Source organism: Pan troglodytes, chromosome 7 (assembly GCF_028858775.2).
Source record: "Pan troglodytes isolate AG18354 chromosome 7, NHGRI_mPanTro3-v2.0_pri, whole genome shotgun sequence".
In the NCBI taxonomy this organism is placed as follows: domain Eukaryota; kingdom Metazoa; phylum Chordata; class Mammalia; order Primates; family Hominidae; genus Pan; species Pan troglodytes.
In genome coordinates this window covers 37,251,470-37,267,530 of record NC_072405.2, presented here as the reverse complement: position 1 = coordinate 37,267,530, position 16,061 = coordinate 37,251,470, and the positions used below count along the sequence as shown (strand labels likewise).

The 16,061-nt window shown below is 37.3% G+C and overlaps 1 protein-coding gene across 45 annotated transcripts in view; it reads right to left on the bottom strand.

Annotated features, from left to right (window-relative positions):
• HMBOX1 (homeobox containing 1) overlaps positions 1-16,061 on the bottom strand; it is a 166,146-nt gene that overhangs the window by 148,771 nt on the left and 1,314 nt on the right. For 9 of the 45 annotated variants that reach the window (XM_054657318.2, XM_063816281.1, XM_063816288.1 and 6 more), the window contains exon 2: positions 15,859-15,889. The exons of the other annotated variants lie outside the window; for them this stretch is intronic. The gene's annotated coding sequence lies outside the window, so the exon portion shown is untranslated. The remainder of the gene's footprint in view (positions 1-15,858; positions 15,890-16,061) is intronic. 45 annotated transcript variants of the gene reach the window in all.

The window sequence follows — 16,061 nt, the reverse complement described above, 5'->3', positions numbered from 1 at the left end:
TGCCTGTAGGCCTCTTAAGACACATAATCAGGAGCAGAGGCACATAACAAATCACTGATTGCACTAATCATTTTTATACTACCTGGATGAGATGTTTAGATAATGTACACTATGTAATAGAGATAAACTTAATTACTATCAAAAATCAATACATATCTATAAAAAGGAAGTAATTCAAATCCCGAGTGTCCAACACAAATTAGTAGTATTTGAGCACAATGAACTAAAATGTTTCAGCCACCTTTGGTAACAGGTAGTACAATGGAGAAAATGTAAAACTAGAAGATAAGTGACCTGAGCTCTACCCTGGCAATAAGACTTTAGACAAGAACATCTTACTCCCTTCATTTCCCTATTGGACACAAGTGATAAACTAGATTATTTCTGGTCCTTTCAAGAAATCTACATTACAGTTTGTGATTTAAATACCAACAATGCAAAACACCACCACCACAAGGAATACACTGCCTTAAAAGGTTACTGTGCTTCTTCCAAAATGAACCCTATATATACGATTCATTTGGAAAATAATCTTTCATTTACACCTTGAAAAGAAATTAATTCCTGCCATAAAGCCATTTAATTATTTTTCAAATAATTTTGATAACATTTTTCAATAATTTTGATAACATTTTCAGTAATTTTGATAACATTTAACATTATAACTGACTTGCAATTTATCATCTTGATCACTTTGGAATTATTAGTTTGATAACCCATTAAAAACCATTTTTTTCAAGGCCAGGTGTGGTGGCTCACGCCTGTAATCCCAGCACTTTGGGAGGCCAAGGCCAGCAGATCACCTGAGGTCAGGGGTTCAAGACAAGCCTGGTTCAATATGGTGAAACCCCGTGTCTACTAAAAATACAAAAAACTAGCTGGGTGTGGTGGCTAATGCCTATAATCCCAGCCACCTGGGAGGCTGAGGCAGGAGAATCCCTTGAACCTGGGAGGCGGAGGTTGCAGTGAGCTGAGATCATGCCACTGTACTCCAGCCTGAGGGACAGAGTGAGACTCTGTCTCAAAAATAATGATAATAATAATAATAAGTCATCATTTTCAAAAAGCATTTACTAAGAATCTCTACATACGTCATTATGTTTGAAAAGTGAGAGGAAATGGACATAAAATTAAACAATGTTTCAAATACTAAGTATTTTATAAATGTAATGTAAGATAACCACACAAATACACAAAATAACTTTTTATACAGTGATTTTTCTTTTAATATAAGCCTGGAGGGAAGGAATTATTATATTTAAAAATCTCATTAACTAAGAGTTAACTCAGGCATGCTGCTCCAAGTAATCTCTTATCCTTCTATAATCTTAAAGTTTCTCTAGATAAAGAAACCACCATCATTAGCAGAAAGTGCAGGAAAGAAGGGCTAACATTTTCCCCAAAAACTACAGAAATAGTAATTAACAACTTTAACAAGTCTATGCTAATTCAGCTTTAAATCCTCTAGCTCTGAGAAGATTAACAATCCATTCAGGTTAGATTTCCCAATGGGTGTTGGTTACTAGAGAATTCATTAGAGTATCTAAAATGCCAGTTTCTGGACCTCTCTGATTAATCTCTGATTAAATTCTAAATAACATCACTTTTATTAGGCAATGAGTCAGCCTGCATAAATTCATGTAGCCAAAATAATGCATATATTCTGAAAACGCATAATCAAAGCTGAAAAAAATGTGCTGGTAATACAAAGATTGGAAATGTGTTAGAATCAAGTCTTCAGTGAAAATTGAGATGCTGGGTTTAAGTATTTTAAAGAAGTTTAAGAAATGTTTTGGCAAAGTGCAGGAGACTGGCTGACGGGGCTTAGTATATAAAGGCCCATATGAAAGTAATCCAGAAATACAGCAGACATCATGGAAGTTAAGTTAGTCTGCTTAAAACAGAGTTGTTAAATAGGATAAGGCCAGCTGGTAGCAGCCCTTGAAGCATACACAAAAATATGATTAAGTACATTTCATGAAAGGAACCGAAACCTAGCAAAATAACTGAATCACTTCTAGATAGGCAGAGCTTCCTGATTATCCCAAATACCTAAAGATTTGTGAAGTTACTCAGCAAGGCTGATAAATCAAGAGTGAAGAGCATTATTATCTTTTGAAGGCTACAACTGGCATCATCACTGTCCTCCCTGATCCCCTCACAAATCCTACCAACTTGGGGTAAAACAAAATTCAACTGAAATCTAAAACTATATTATGCTTTTAGGCTTTTTGTTTTTGCTTCTCTCTCTGCGTGTGTGTGTGCGTGTGTGTGTGTGCGCACACACACGCGCCTGGTTTTTTGTTTTGTTTTTCTTTTGGCTTATTTAAGTAGAAGTTTTCAGTGAACTTACTTTGAAAACAATTCTTTTCAACAACAACAACAACAAAAAACCCTTCAGTTCCTATTGCTCATGTGGAAGCTCTTGCTCAACCTCCAATTAACCAACCATCATAATCAACCAATATTCTCTAGATTCCCCTTCTAAAACAAACTGACAAGGATGCTTATTAGGCTGTTTCAAACACTCCACTGTGTGCCAACCAAGAGCAAGCTGGTTTATTCCCTTACTGTTTAGACAAGGTGTTCTTGCAACTGTGGAATTTGATTATACTATCTAAACTAACAAAATAAGAGTGTGAAGAGGCCGGGCGCAGTAGCTCATGCCTGTAATCCCAGCACTTTGGTAGGCCAAGGAGGGTGGATCACGAGGTCAGGAGATCGAGACCATTGTGGCTAACACGATGAAACCCTGTCTCTACTAAAAATACAAAAAATTAGTTGGGCGTGGTGGTGGGCACCTGTAGTCCCAGCTACTTGGGAGGCTGAGGCAGGAGAATGGTGTGAACCCAGGAGGCAGAGCTTGCAGTGAGCGAGATGGTGCCACTGCACTCCAGCCTGGGTGACAGAGCGAGACTCCATCTCAAAAAAAAAAAAGAGCATGAAGAGTTGTTTCTATTAAAGGTAAGTCACACACACACAAAAAAAGGTTCAATGTTTGGCACAATTTAAGACGATTAACTTGAAAAAATAAGAATGCTATTGAATTGAGTATAGGTGAGACTACTGTAAAAGATTTGGGAGAAATGGGCTGGGCACAGCGGCTCACGCCTGTAATCCCAGCACTCGGGGAGGCCTAGGCGGGCGGATCACAAGGTCAAGAGATGGAGACCATCCTGGCCAACATGGTGAAACCTCGTCTCTACTAAAAATACAAAAATCGGCTGGGCATGGTGGCGCACACCTGTGGAGGCTGAGGCAGGAGAATTGCTTGAACCCGCGAGGCGGAGGTTGCAGTGAGCCAAGATTGCACCACTGCACTCCAGCCTGAAGACAGAGCAAGACTCCGTCTCAAAAAAAAAAAAAAAAAAAAAAGAGATTTGGAAGAAATAAAATATTAACATTTGACTCACAGATTATAAATGTCCTTAAGGTCTTCCTCCACTTAAAAAAAAAAAACTGGAAATCATAAGTGATACATTATGGGTATGGTTTATGCATGAAAAGCTGATGTAGAGTGTCAATCCATAGAGTCACACACAAAGAAAAGGCGTTGGCCCTAGATCAGAGTTTCTCAACCCCAGTACTGTTGACATTTTGGATGGGAGAATTATCTGTTGGGAGGGGGAGATATTGGCCTGTAAACTGAAGGATGTTTGGCAGCATCCCTGGCTTTGCTATTACCCACTACATGGCAGTAGCACTCCCACTGCAGTAGTGGCAATCAAAAATGTCTCCAAATGTTGCAAAATGTCCCTGGAGGGTAAAATCACCAGTTGAAAACCACTGCCCTGTAACCAAATAACTAACAAATGCATGTATGTCTATATATTTTGATTAAAGTAAAATGTTTAAGTCATCAGTTTTTAATGCTTTTTACTATAACCAAGTTTTTAAAATCAATTGATCAACTCCTAGTTCAAGTTAAGTCATTTAAGATGTCTTTTGCATACACAACAGGAAGAAAGACAAAAAATAATTCTTCACCTGATCAAGTGCCAAATGAGATATCTTTGTACATGATGATAGTCCCATCTCATCCATATCTTTTGCTGAGATCAAGACAGAAGCACAGGATTATTGAGGAGGTTGGAGCAAGGAAAAAAGAAAGAAAAAACAGCAAAGGGGAAAAAAAAGGAGATGCAAGAAACAATTCTCAGATGGTTGGAATAGTGGCACGAGGAGAAAGCTTATTACCTCTTGCCTTCTTAGTCCCATTCACAACAATGTTTACCACAGGCCAATCTAACACCAAACAAGAGGTTCCTACTAAAATTACTCACCAAGGTGGATAAATCAAGAGTGAAGAGGATTATTCCCTTTCAAAGGCCACAAGTGGCACCATCACTGCCCTCCCTGATCCCCTCACAAATCCTACCAACTTGGGGTAAGACAAAATTCAATTGTAATCTAAAACTATATTATGCTTTTAGGCTTTTTGTTCGTTTTGCTTCTCTCTCTCTCTCTGTGTATATGTGTGTGTGTGTAAAAGAAAGCTTAAATGTGTGTGTGTGTGTGTGTGTAAAAGAAAGCTTAAATGTCCACTGGTGGGTAAATAGTTATATTATACTTCATTTGTTTACATTAAGAAAGTGAGGTATGTCTTTACGTGCTGACACCATTATATATTGTTAAAGAAAGAAATATAAGTGGTAGTATGACACCATCGTAGAGAATACACTTGTAACCTGAAAGCAAAGCAAATTATTAACAGTATTTATCTTTTGGTATGGCACATTGCATTTTGCATAACTGCCACAACAATATTTCCATCATACATGCTCTTTGAGAATGTTGCCACTCCTCCCATCAAAAGGTGGAGTGTAGTCTCTGTTCCCTGCTCTCCAACACAGGCAGGCCTGCATGACTGCCTTCATGAGTAGAATGCTCTGGAAGTAATCCTCAAGTTTCCAAGGATAGGTCATAAAAAACAATAAGCCTGACTTCCTTTCTCTTTTGGGACACCTGCCTTTGGAGCCCTGAGGCACTATGTGAGAAGTCTGGCTACCTTGAAGCCACCATACTGAAGAGACCACACAGAGACAGGGAGATGCCTAAGGAGACATTATGTTTTCCCCAATGGAACAGTGGGCTCATGAGTAAGCTAGCTCAGATGACTGAAATTACTGAAGCAAGCATACCCCATGTGCAGTACTGAGATCTGTGCCTCACGGTTGGGTCCTCTTTCTGATCCTATCAAAACCAAACTATGAGCTTCCTGAACGGTAGGCCTACATCTAACTCATTGTTGGCTAAATAAGTGGGAGTTAATAAATGAACTGTGAAAATGAAGGAGGGATGAGAAAGAATGTCATTTCTCTGATCCAGTACCCTCAGTACTAGATAGATTGCTGTGTCTAAGTTCTTGACAAGTATTATTGGCTGTAGCTGGTGCCAGCGACAGGGGTACCAGAAATTTTAGGTTCACTATCTTCTGAGGATAAATTCAGTCCCCTCACCCCTGCCCCCTACCAGCGGCAAGTCAGCAGAAAATTCAAGGATCTTACACTTCAACTAGGAATCCAATTCATATACATAACATGAAAACTAAACTATTTAGAATGTCACATACCTTACAAGTAAATACAAAAAATTACAATAATGATTGAGTATGTAAATGCAGCTTATAAGTTGAGTAAATGACTGGTCTAAGTGTGTCGAGGTTCACTGGGATACGTCTCTTCAGACAGAAGGATTTAACTGGGTTTTAAGTATAAGGTTTTAACTAGTAAGATAAGGATATACAAATACATTAAGTGGGTAAGGTAGCAAATGCCAAGAAACAAAGGCTGAAAATATACAGCAGAAGGAAAGGTAATTTACTTGAATGCAATACAGAAAACGACTTCTGGAATAAGAAAATAAGACATGGAAAAGGGAGGAAAGGAAATGTTAGCAAACCCATTACAAAGCACAGGGACGAAAATTTGGCATATGGCACAATTTGAACTAAGGTATAGTACCTCTTAAATGACTTGATGAAAAGTTTGATAAAAATTATTCTAAGAGTGCTGTGCACCATGGAATAGAGTAGGGAAGTGGCAGGAAGGCCAGTTTTACTGCTGCAATCATCTCAACAAGAAGTAATGAGGATGGCAACTATAGACAATAAAGGAAGAGAATAATCTAAGAGATGTTATGGGGTGAAAGAATCAGCAGATCACTGACAAATTAGGTGAGAGGAGGAGGGAGAAAAGTACAAAAAGAAAAGTACTAAAGGGAGATTTAAAGCCTTCAAATCTAGGAACTTCAAGACCAGAGGTAATTTTAACAAGGGAGAAAAGAATGATGGAAGAAACACTTGTATAGAAAAAAATTTAAGGGGAAATATTACATCAAATGCAGCTAAGAGCTACAAAAGGAAAACTCAGAAGAAAATAAATACACAAAGAAAAAATAAATTAGCCAGAAAGGGATTATTTGCAACAAATAGAGAATTCTAAAGATTAAGGAGGGGAGTATTACCTAGGAAAAAGAACAGGACAACTAATAATAAGATAAGGTGTAACAACCACTACTCTAAGCACTTTGCAAATGTTGCGTCATATACTCACAAGAATCCTATTTTGTATATGAATAAATAGTATTATTTATCTATGCCCAGTTTACAGATGAGACACATAGAGGTTTACACAAAATTACAGGGTTAAGTAGTGGAGATCAGATTTGCACCTAGACAATATGGCTCCAAAGTTCATGTTCACAACCAGTTCAATATTCTAAGAGTAATTAAGACTCCAAAAAGAATGACAGACCTTAAAAGGTGAGAAATTAATTCGTGAGTGCAAAGGTTCAAGAGATGGCTGATATTCCAAAGTATATAAGGTTAAAAAAAAAAAAAAAAAACTCGCTTACCAGATCCAGAAAATTAGAATAAAGGAGAACTTAATGACAAAAGGTGGGAATAAAAAAAGACTGTCTTCTTAAGAGTTCATATACAAAAATACAGAGTTTAAGAAAATGAGCTGATGCCATAACCATAAAAACTAGATGTTTAGGGCATAATACTGTTAAGTACAACATCTAGAAAAATAATCATACTTACGCAAATTATAGCCCATGTCACGATCTACTGACATAAGCAATCAGAGAGGATGGACACAGTGTTTAATATGAGGCAGGCAAATATCAGGAAAGAAACACTCCCAATTATAAACAGATATTTGAGACTTCCACAGAACAAAGCATATAATAGGTTCTAAGTAGACATTATGCTGTCTATGCATTTTCCAAGCATTCTGAGGACTATATCAATTAGAATTACCTGATATACTTATGAAGGATATGTATTCCTGGGCCCATCTCAGATTTTAGGAATCTGGGGGTAGAACTCAGGAAACAAAATATATATATATATATTTTTTTTTTTTTTTTTTTTTGAGACGGAACTTGCTCTGTAGCCCAGGCTGGAGTGCAGTGGTGCAATCTCAGCTCACTGCAACCTCCGCCTCCCAGTTCCCAGTTCAAGCAATTCTCCTGCCTTAGCCTCCCGAGTAGCTGGGATTACAGGCGTGCCAACGATGCCCAGCTAATTTTTTAGTATTTTTAATAGAAACAGGGTTTCACCATGTTGGCCAGGCTGGTCTTGAACTCCTGATCTCATGATCCGCCCACCTCAGCCTCCCAAAGTGCTGGGATTACAGGTGTGAGCCACTGCGCCCAGCCAGAAACTAAAATTTTAATACTTTTTCCAGGCAATTCTTCAACACAAAAGTTGAGATCACTGTTTCCTTCTGTTGTAGCCTAAGTGCTTAGAACTCTGTGACTCCCCAACTATTTATCTCCTGTGGCTTTGTAATCTGACTCCAATCTTCTAGGTTCCTTAGTTGCCTATCCTTGACTTGTACTTATTTCTAAAAATCTTGGCCCTGGTTTGGTAATACAATAAAGACTTGGATATGGAAATTTTAGCTCTGAAGTCCATATAAACTCCAATACTGACATAGGAATAAAAAGCTCCAGTTCCTTTCCCTGAAATCATGGAGCTTTTGTTAAATATCACCTATGGTGTTGACTGGACATTGGATTGACCCAGTATGTCAATTCTTTTGTTGCCAGATCTGCAGAGAACAAGATGCTCACTACTACAGACTCAACTATTTGAATTCCTACTTATTGTCTCTAAAGAAAGAAGGCACAAATTGTCTTGTCAGGGATGAATGACATTTGCTAAGAGAACAGCTGTCACTATATAGATAGAGGGTGCCTATGAGAATGTTCCAGTTCCTAGAGTAGTGATGAAATGAGTTCTCCTAAGATGTCTCTAGATCTTAATGATGGGACAAAAGAATGTCTACTTGATATGAATAAGAGCTTCTTTATTCAATAAGGGATAGTCTTTGATAGCAGCAATGAGGATCCTGATACAATGGCTTCTAGATACTTTCATGCTTAGTAGGTTAGTGATCCAAATTGTAGAGATAGTACATTCATGTATCCAGGGCTACCTCTCATTCTCGTTCCTTAATCCTAGCTAGTTCTTACAGTCCTACTTTGTCATCTTTCTGGTTTGCCTGAGGTGACTAGAATAAAAAGCAAATCTTAAATTATAGGAGTCTTTTGCTATTTCCAGCAAACTGATCCTTGCAGAAAAGGATTAAATCCAACCTATCTTTGTATCCCACAAAGTACCTCATCACGCACTGCTAGACTTGACATGTTTAACTGAGTGCCTTGTTCAACACCAACAAGAGAATCCTCCTCATAAAAAGCATCTAAAAGCTTAATCCTCATATAAAAGGTGCTTTCCTCGCTACCTCCCACCATGGTCACGGGATAAGGATAGACATTTAAGTCATGGTGGTCATGCAATGCATTCAGATTTCTCTCTTGCCTACTGAACTAAAAGAAACACACTGTCACCACCAACAGGTAAACTCTAGTTGAAAGAACAGTTCAAGTCAACACCATGGCAAATCAAATCCACTTACCAGTCAGAGAAGCAGAGACTATGAAAAACCAGGGCAATACAAACAGAACTGGAAGGGAGAAGTGAGAAAGGGAGATGAAGCAGACATGGAAGGAGATGCTGAGACAAGAAACCATTTATCACCAGAACGAGAGCTTGAGAGACTAGCTTCTCAGATTCCTAACGTTTCTCCCATTCACACAAGGTCTAGTCACTCTTCTTCAACCCAAAACAGCTGAATCCCTACAACGCCTGTCCTTGAAGCCAAATGATCCCTAATTCAAGCATTATTTTTCAGTACGTACACCAAGACAAATAGAAAGCTAGAAACATAAATCCAAGGAGGAAAAAATAATTCTACCAGGAAAAAACTGAAATCACAGGTAGCCAAAAAGCTTTGTAAATATGAATCTTATTTATCAGGAAGTACCATCAATATTTGTCATATTCCTGCTAATGAAACAAATTAAACTTTGTCTTTTTTTCAATGGAAATTATCACAGTATTGACAAATGAAAAATTGTCTCAAACCCAGAGAAGACAAAAATCAGGTGATCTACCTTTATTTGTTAATACATTTGAAAATATTTTGTTAGCCTGTTTAAAGCAGACTTCTGTTGTTGTCTGTAATAATCGATAGTATATTGGATTAACAGCCTCATCTTTTAAGACAGGCTTTATAATCATATGGCTGATTAAGGGGCAGCAAAGTATAACCAACCCTGTAACTATCCTTTAACTTGTACCTAACAAAAATAGTAACCATAACCTCCCCTTTTATTCTGTAAAGATCCTTTTTCTGAAAATATCTTTGAACTAACTTCCTTTAAAGCTAGTTCCCTTGCAACAAGTACAAAATAAAACTATGACATATGCTGACAATCAATTAATCTGACAAGTCTGCATTAACACTGTCAAAACCAAACTAATGTCAAAATAGCTGTAATTTTGGTTATCTAACACAGATTCTAACATATCCTCTCTAGCAACAAACATACCATGTAAGCCTTGAATTTATTTAAAATTTAAATCTTTTTTTGTTTGTTTGTTTGAGATAGAGTCTCGCTCTGTTGCCCAATCTGGAGTGCAGTGGCGCCATCTTGGCTCACTGCAACCTCCGCCTCCCAGGTTCAAGTGATTCTCCTGCCTCAGCCTCCTGAGTAGCTGGGAGTACAGGTGTGTGCCACCACGCCCGGCTATATTTTTGTATTTTTAGTAGAGGCAAAGTTTCACCATGTTGGTCAGGCTGGTCTTGAACTCCTGACCTCATGATCCATCTGCCTTGGCCTCCCAAAGTGCCGGGATTACCGCCATGAGCCACCACGCCCAGCCTCATTTAAATCTTACACATTTTATTTGTGGACAATTTCAACGTTATCGTTAACTTTTACCAGAAAATTTTAATGGGTCCTAATATTATAATTCCTCATTTAAAAAAAAAAAACTAGCCGACTGGTGGCTTACGCCTGTAATCCCAGCACTTTGGGAGGCCAAGGCGGGTGGATCACCTGAGGCGGGATTCGAGACCAGCATGACCAACATGGAGAAACTCCGTCTCTATTAAAACTACAAAATTAGCCGGGCATGGTGGTGCATGCCCATAAACCCAGCTACTCAGGAAGGCTGAGGCAGGAGAATCACTTGAACCTGGGTGGCAGAAGTTGCGGTGAGATGACATCGCGCCATTGTACTCCAGCCTGGGTAACAAGAGCGAAACTCCATCTCAAAAAAAAGAAAAAAAAAAAACCTAGCCAATATTCAGATACTCATAACAACAACAACAAAAAAAATTGGTATGTTTGCAATGTTAGGTTCATCTAAAAAATAAACTTTTAAAAGAAAGTTTAAGTGGAATTTTTCATAAAAACTTTCAGGATGTGCCAATGCAACACTTAATGACAGAGATACACTCTGAGAAATGCACCATTAGGCAATTTCATTGTTGAGCGAACACCATAGAGTGTACTTACACAAGCCTAGGTGGTACAGCCTATTGCTCCTAGGCTACAAATCTGTACAGCATGTTACTGTATTAAACATTGTAGGAAACTGTAATGCACTGGAAAGTATCTGTGTTTCTAAACCTTGGAAAAAGTACAGTTAAAATATGATATAATCTTATGGGACCACTGTCATATATTCAGTCCGTTTTTGACTGAAACATCATTATGTACTACATGACTGTATTACATAAGGCAAAAGAGTGAAATTACTGATCCAATAATTGGTTATCTTTCTCCTTAGCTATATTGACAAAACAACAGAACTTATGAAGAAGAGGAGAATCATTCAATCTTTGCAGTAACAGTTCTGTACCTTGATTTTGGTGGTGATTATGCAATCTACACACCTGTGATAAAATGGCATAGAACTATACACACACATTGTACTGATGTCAATTTCCTGGTTTTAATATTGTATTAAAGTTATGTAGGATGTAACCAATAGGGGAAACTGGGGAAAAGTTACAGTGCCCTCTCTATTTTTGCAGCTTCCTGTAAACTATAATATGCCAAAAGCATCCTAAGGACTTGCCAGCACTTCAAGGGCTCACAATAATCCTATGAAGTAGGTACTATTTTTATCCCCAGTCTATTGATGGGGAAGCTGAGGTACAGACATTTTAAATGATTTGCCCAAGGTCACATAGCTAGTAACTGGCAAAAACCAGGATTTGGACACAGGTGGTATGACTCTCAATTTTTGATTTATGTCAAAGTCTGAGGAGCCACTAAAGGATTACAGGCAAAGTATGGTTGACAATCAAATTCACATTTTATTTTGGCAAGATAACTCCAACTAGGAGCTTAGAATGACTAATGAAAAAAATTCAAACAAGATTAGTTAAGAGACTGATGCAATAAACCAGAAAGGATGAAGGTATGAAATAAGAGAACATTAATAGAAAGAAATGTATACAAAATACGAAACCAACTTGACTTCACGATTGGATGAAGAGTGAGAACTTCATCCAATTTCAAGGCTTGACTGACTACACACAAGCCAAGGACTTCATGTTTTAACAACACAATACATTATCAAAATCTTTTTTTTTTTTTTTTTTTTTTTGAGACTGAGTCTCACTCTGTTGCCCAGGCTGGAGTGCAACGACGCAATCTCAGCTCACTACAACCTCCACCTCCCAGGTTCAAGCGATTCTCCTGCCTCAGCCTCCTGAGTAGCTGGGATTACAGGCATGCACCACCATACCCAGCTAATTTTTGTCTTTTCAGTAGAGACAAGGTTTCGCCATGTTGGCCAGACTGGTCTCGAATTCCTGACCTTAGGTGATCTGCCCGCCTCAGCCTCCCAAAGTGTTGGGATGACAGGCATGAGCCACCATGCCTGGCCTATATTATCAAAATCTTAAAGCAGAACAATTCAGTCTTAAGTCATCCCTGTTTCAGCAGTACCCACAGCATTTCACTTTCTTGCTATAAAAATTGTGACTAGATACAAATTAAAGTTACTGCCACTTGGCAACTCCACACTACTTAATACGTATACAGTAATGAGGCTACTAATATTTTCAATACACCACATGTGGACCATCTCTGGACATAAGATAAACAAAGAAGCAGCCAGAGAGAATACATATTCAGCATGTGGAATTTAGTAAACATTTTTATCACAATCCGCACTCTAAATTTAAGAAAAACCTAAGTGCCCTTTGACTGGATTAGAATCATTTTACCACTTAACAGGAAGGAGTCTAGTGTCACCCATTTTAAGGGTGAAAAAGTTAAAATAATTGATCACTTCAAAGCTAAAATCAGACTATTGTTACTGTTTTTTTTTGCAAATGTTAAAAAAAAACTATAGCCTAAGAATCTGTCAAATATTGCATTAAGATTACACTAATCACTGGAAAAACTTAATGTAACTTCAACTTTATTACCACTATAAGGGTAAAAACCACGCTAAAGCCAGGGCCCTTCCAGGAGCTAAATGCTCTTGGAAAGTGTCCAAAACAATGTTATAGTAAATTTCCAACTTGTTTCATCTAAGGTCAAGGAAAACAAATTATCTAAAGCACTGGATTATGTTTGAATACACTGCAACTAAAAGTTTTACATCAAATAATCCCATGGAAAAATCTTTACTCTGCGCCTATGATGGGCCCTAAATCCAGTAAGGGCAATGTGGGGGAATAGCTGCACCTAGGAATCCATGCTACGTCTTACTTAGTAATATTTTGAGAAAACTTTCAATATCAATAGCTTCCATTTTGAGAGAACTGTATTTTAACAAAATCTGTGAAAATAATGGTTTGGAATGATAATGAAAATCTCCTCAGCTTCTATAATGTGGACAACATGTGCTGGTTACTCTTTGGTTTCTAGCTTCAGTCAAAGTTCAAGGTCTTCTGCTATTTGTGGCTCAGATTCTTTCTTATGGGAGGCATGTCTGATAGATACACACCAATTTCATAAATAAATAAATAAAGATAAAAGTATTTTATGTATGAGTGCATTGTGGGTGTACATACATGACACTCTAGACAAGCCATGCTTTTCACTCACAACAATGCTTTAATAAATTACAGTTCTACTACAGTGGGAAGTAAAAGCCAACTGTTAACAGAAAAATCTAGCCAAAGAATAGCAAAGTGAGCTACAAAATTAATTCCAGAAGCCAAAGAACTAAATAAAGCTGGTTCACAAAACAAACAAAACCAACACATTTTCAATGAGCACTATTCGGTTTATCTATAAATGTTCATGTATTTAAAAAGTTGAGTGGTATGCCAACTTTCACTTATGACAACATTCTACATAAATACCTGATTCCCAAGAGAAATAATTCAGGTTTAAAGAGCTGTATACAAAAATAAGAGAAGCAAGAGCTACAATGAAATGAACAGAACTAAATGGCACGGGAGCCCTAAATGTGGGATGTGCTGAATACAGTGTACAGGAGACTCAAAATACACAAATTAAGCCTAAATATTCCCAATGTATTCAATATCTATGAAACAAGCAATAGAATTCCAATCAACACTTGCCACAAAAATTGCCATAAGCTGGTTGCTATTTTTTAAATGATGTAACAATGACAGATTTGTTGCCACATATTTTGTAACTTACGAACACTGAGCTATTAAGTTTCTATTAGCGATGTTTTAACTGAGGATTTGGGCTAGAAGACTGAAATCTGTTTGTACAGCAGTGAAAATGAAGCCTCACTAAAGGCATTCAACTTCCAGCTAAAGGCTCCTTTCCTTGATGCGTATTTGGGACCATACATAGTGTTCACTAAATGCAGTAAACTAAACTAGCAACAGATTAGTTAAAAGCAGCTTAGATTTTCAACTTCCCATAATACAGGCAACATCTTTAGAAGCAATCACATTAAAATAAATGTGTCTTTCACAGTTACGGGATGAAATTGTAAGCTGGACAAGCACCCATGCCCTGGTTTTCTACTTTATTCGTAAACCATATGACTCCCACATGCTGAGAATGTTTTATGCTTTAACCTGCAGTAAAGGCTTTACATCATTTTAATGCCCAGTACTTAAAATGCAACAGAATCACCCCCAACAAATGCTGGGAATATATTTGGTTTACATGTAATGATTTTGATCCCACTAGTAGCCAGAAAAAGTTTAATGAATGCTTTTTCAAGTAAATAACTTTGCACTTCTATAGACAAAACAAAAAGAAATTTTGAGGTAAGGGTAGATGGAAGAGAAAACACTCGTGTTTTTCCAATTTAAAATATTAACAAACATGTTGGTTTTTTACTTCTAAAATAATTATTAAACATTTTTTTAAAAACTCCATGACTATTATAATATGCTTCAGAAAAATAAAACAAAACACTCCGTTAAGTAGTTACGTAGGATTTTTCTCTGGTTTTTGCAAAGTAGTGTTTCAAGTTAAGATACAAGCTTAAAACAAATGATTCTGAAAATCCTGGTCTATCACAAACTAATGGCTTAGTTTTGAATCAACATATTGTATATTCTACATCTGAGATTTAGAAATCACATTTTTTTTTCTATTCAGGTCAATTGAAATATACATGCTACCTCACTCTTTCAGTCCCCCTTATCTGTGTGAATGACCAACAGCAAAAATTTTAAATCAATGGTTAGAGGACATACCATAAAATTACACACTCTATCAATGTGGTTTTCAGTTATCATAGAATCTAAAGGTCCCTTACTGATGATAGGTGGCAGATTCAAGAATTGATAAGTTTGGGGAATATATTCAATTCTCAACAGTCGAAATAGAAATTATGCCAATTTCTTTATTTTAAAAATCCGTTACACTAAAAAAATTGTCACATAAGGATTATTGAAGAACTTAATAAGGAAGTACAAAATATGACCTTAAATTTTCCTAGTGTTATTAAATATTAAAAACTGTGAGAAATAAGAGATGTTGCAATCCTTTCCTTTTTAACTGTAATTGAAATTTGAAAAAAAAATTTAGAATTCAAATTTCCCAACTTTGACTTAGAAACATAATTCAGCTAGATCAAGCAACTTAACTGCACAATTTTAAAATAAGTTTAATGCAAAGCACTGCAATCCTGATGTGATAATTACCTGCAGCATAAATGCAAAATAATAAATGCATTTAACGATGCATTTTATGGTAAAACCACAAAAAGCACAACCATATTAGCACAAACTAAATAAAAAGACACAGGCGATATTATGTCCAACAGAAAGAGAAATGTTGTACGAAGCCAAGAAAGAAAGGAAGGACTTAAGGAAGGAAGGAAGGAGGGAGGACAGGAAGGAAGGAAGAGGGAAGCCAGAGGTTTCTGTACCTGCAGGATACCAGAGAAATGAGCTAGTCACATCACTCTACCTTATATGATACATGGGTGATTTTTTTTAAGCTTCAGCGTAAATAAAAACACTAATCACTTTATACCATTCAACTTTACATAGTGTTATCTTTAATGCCAACTGCATTCTTCCCTTTACTCACCCAATGCTTCTTCACTGTTCCATTCCACCAGCTTTCAGGCAAATGCAAGACAGAACAGGGTGGAGTAGAAGAAAAATACAAGCAGCGCCTTTCGGCGCACCCCCTCTCCCGCAAATAATTTCCAACAGTTCCTCCTGCTACGAAAATAAGTCGCCCTATCTCCAGATACACAACAGACATTCCGTCTCCTTAGTAGACACACA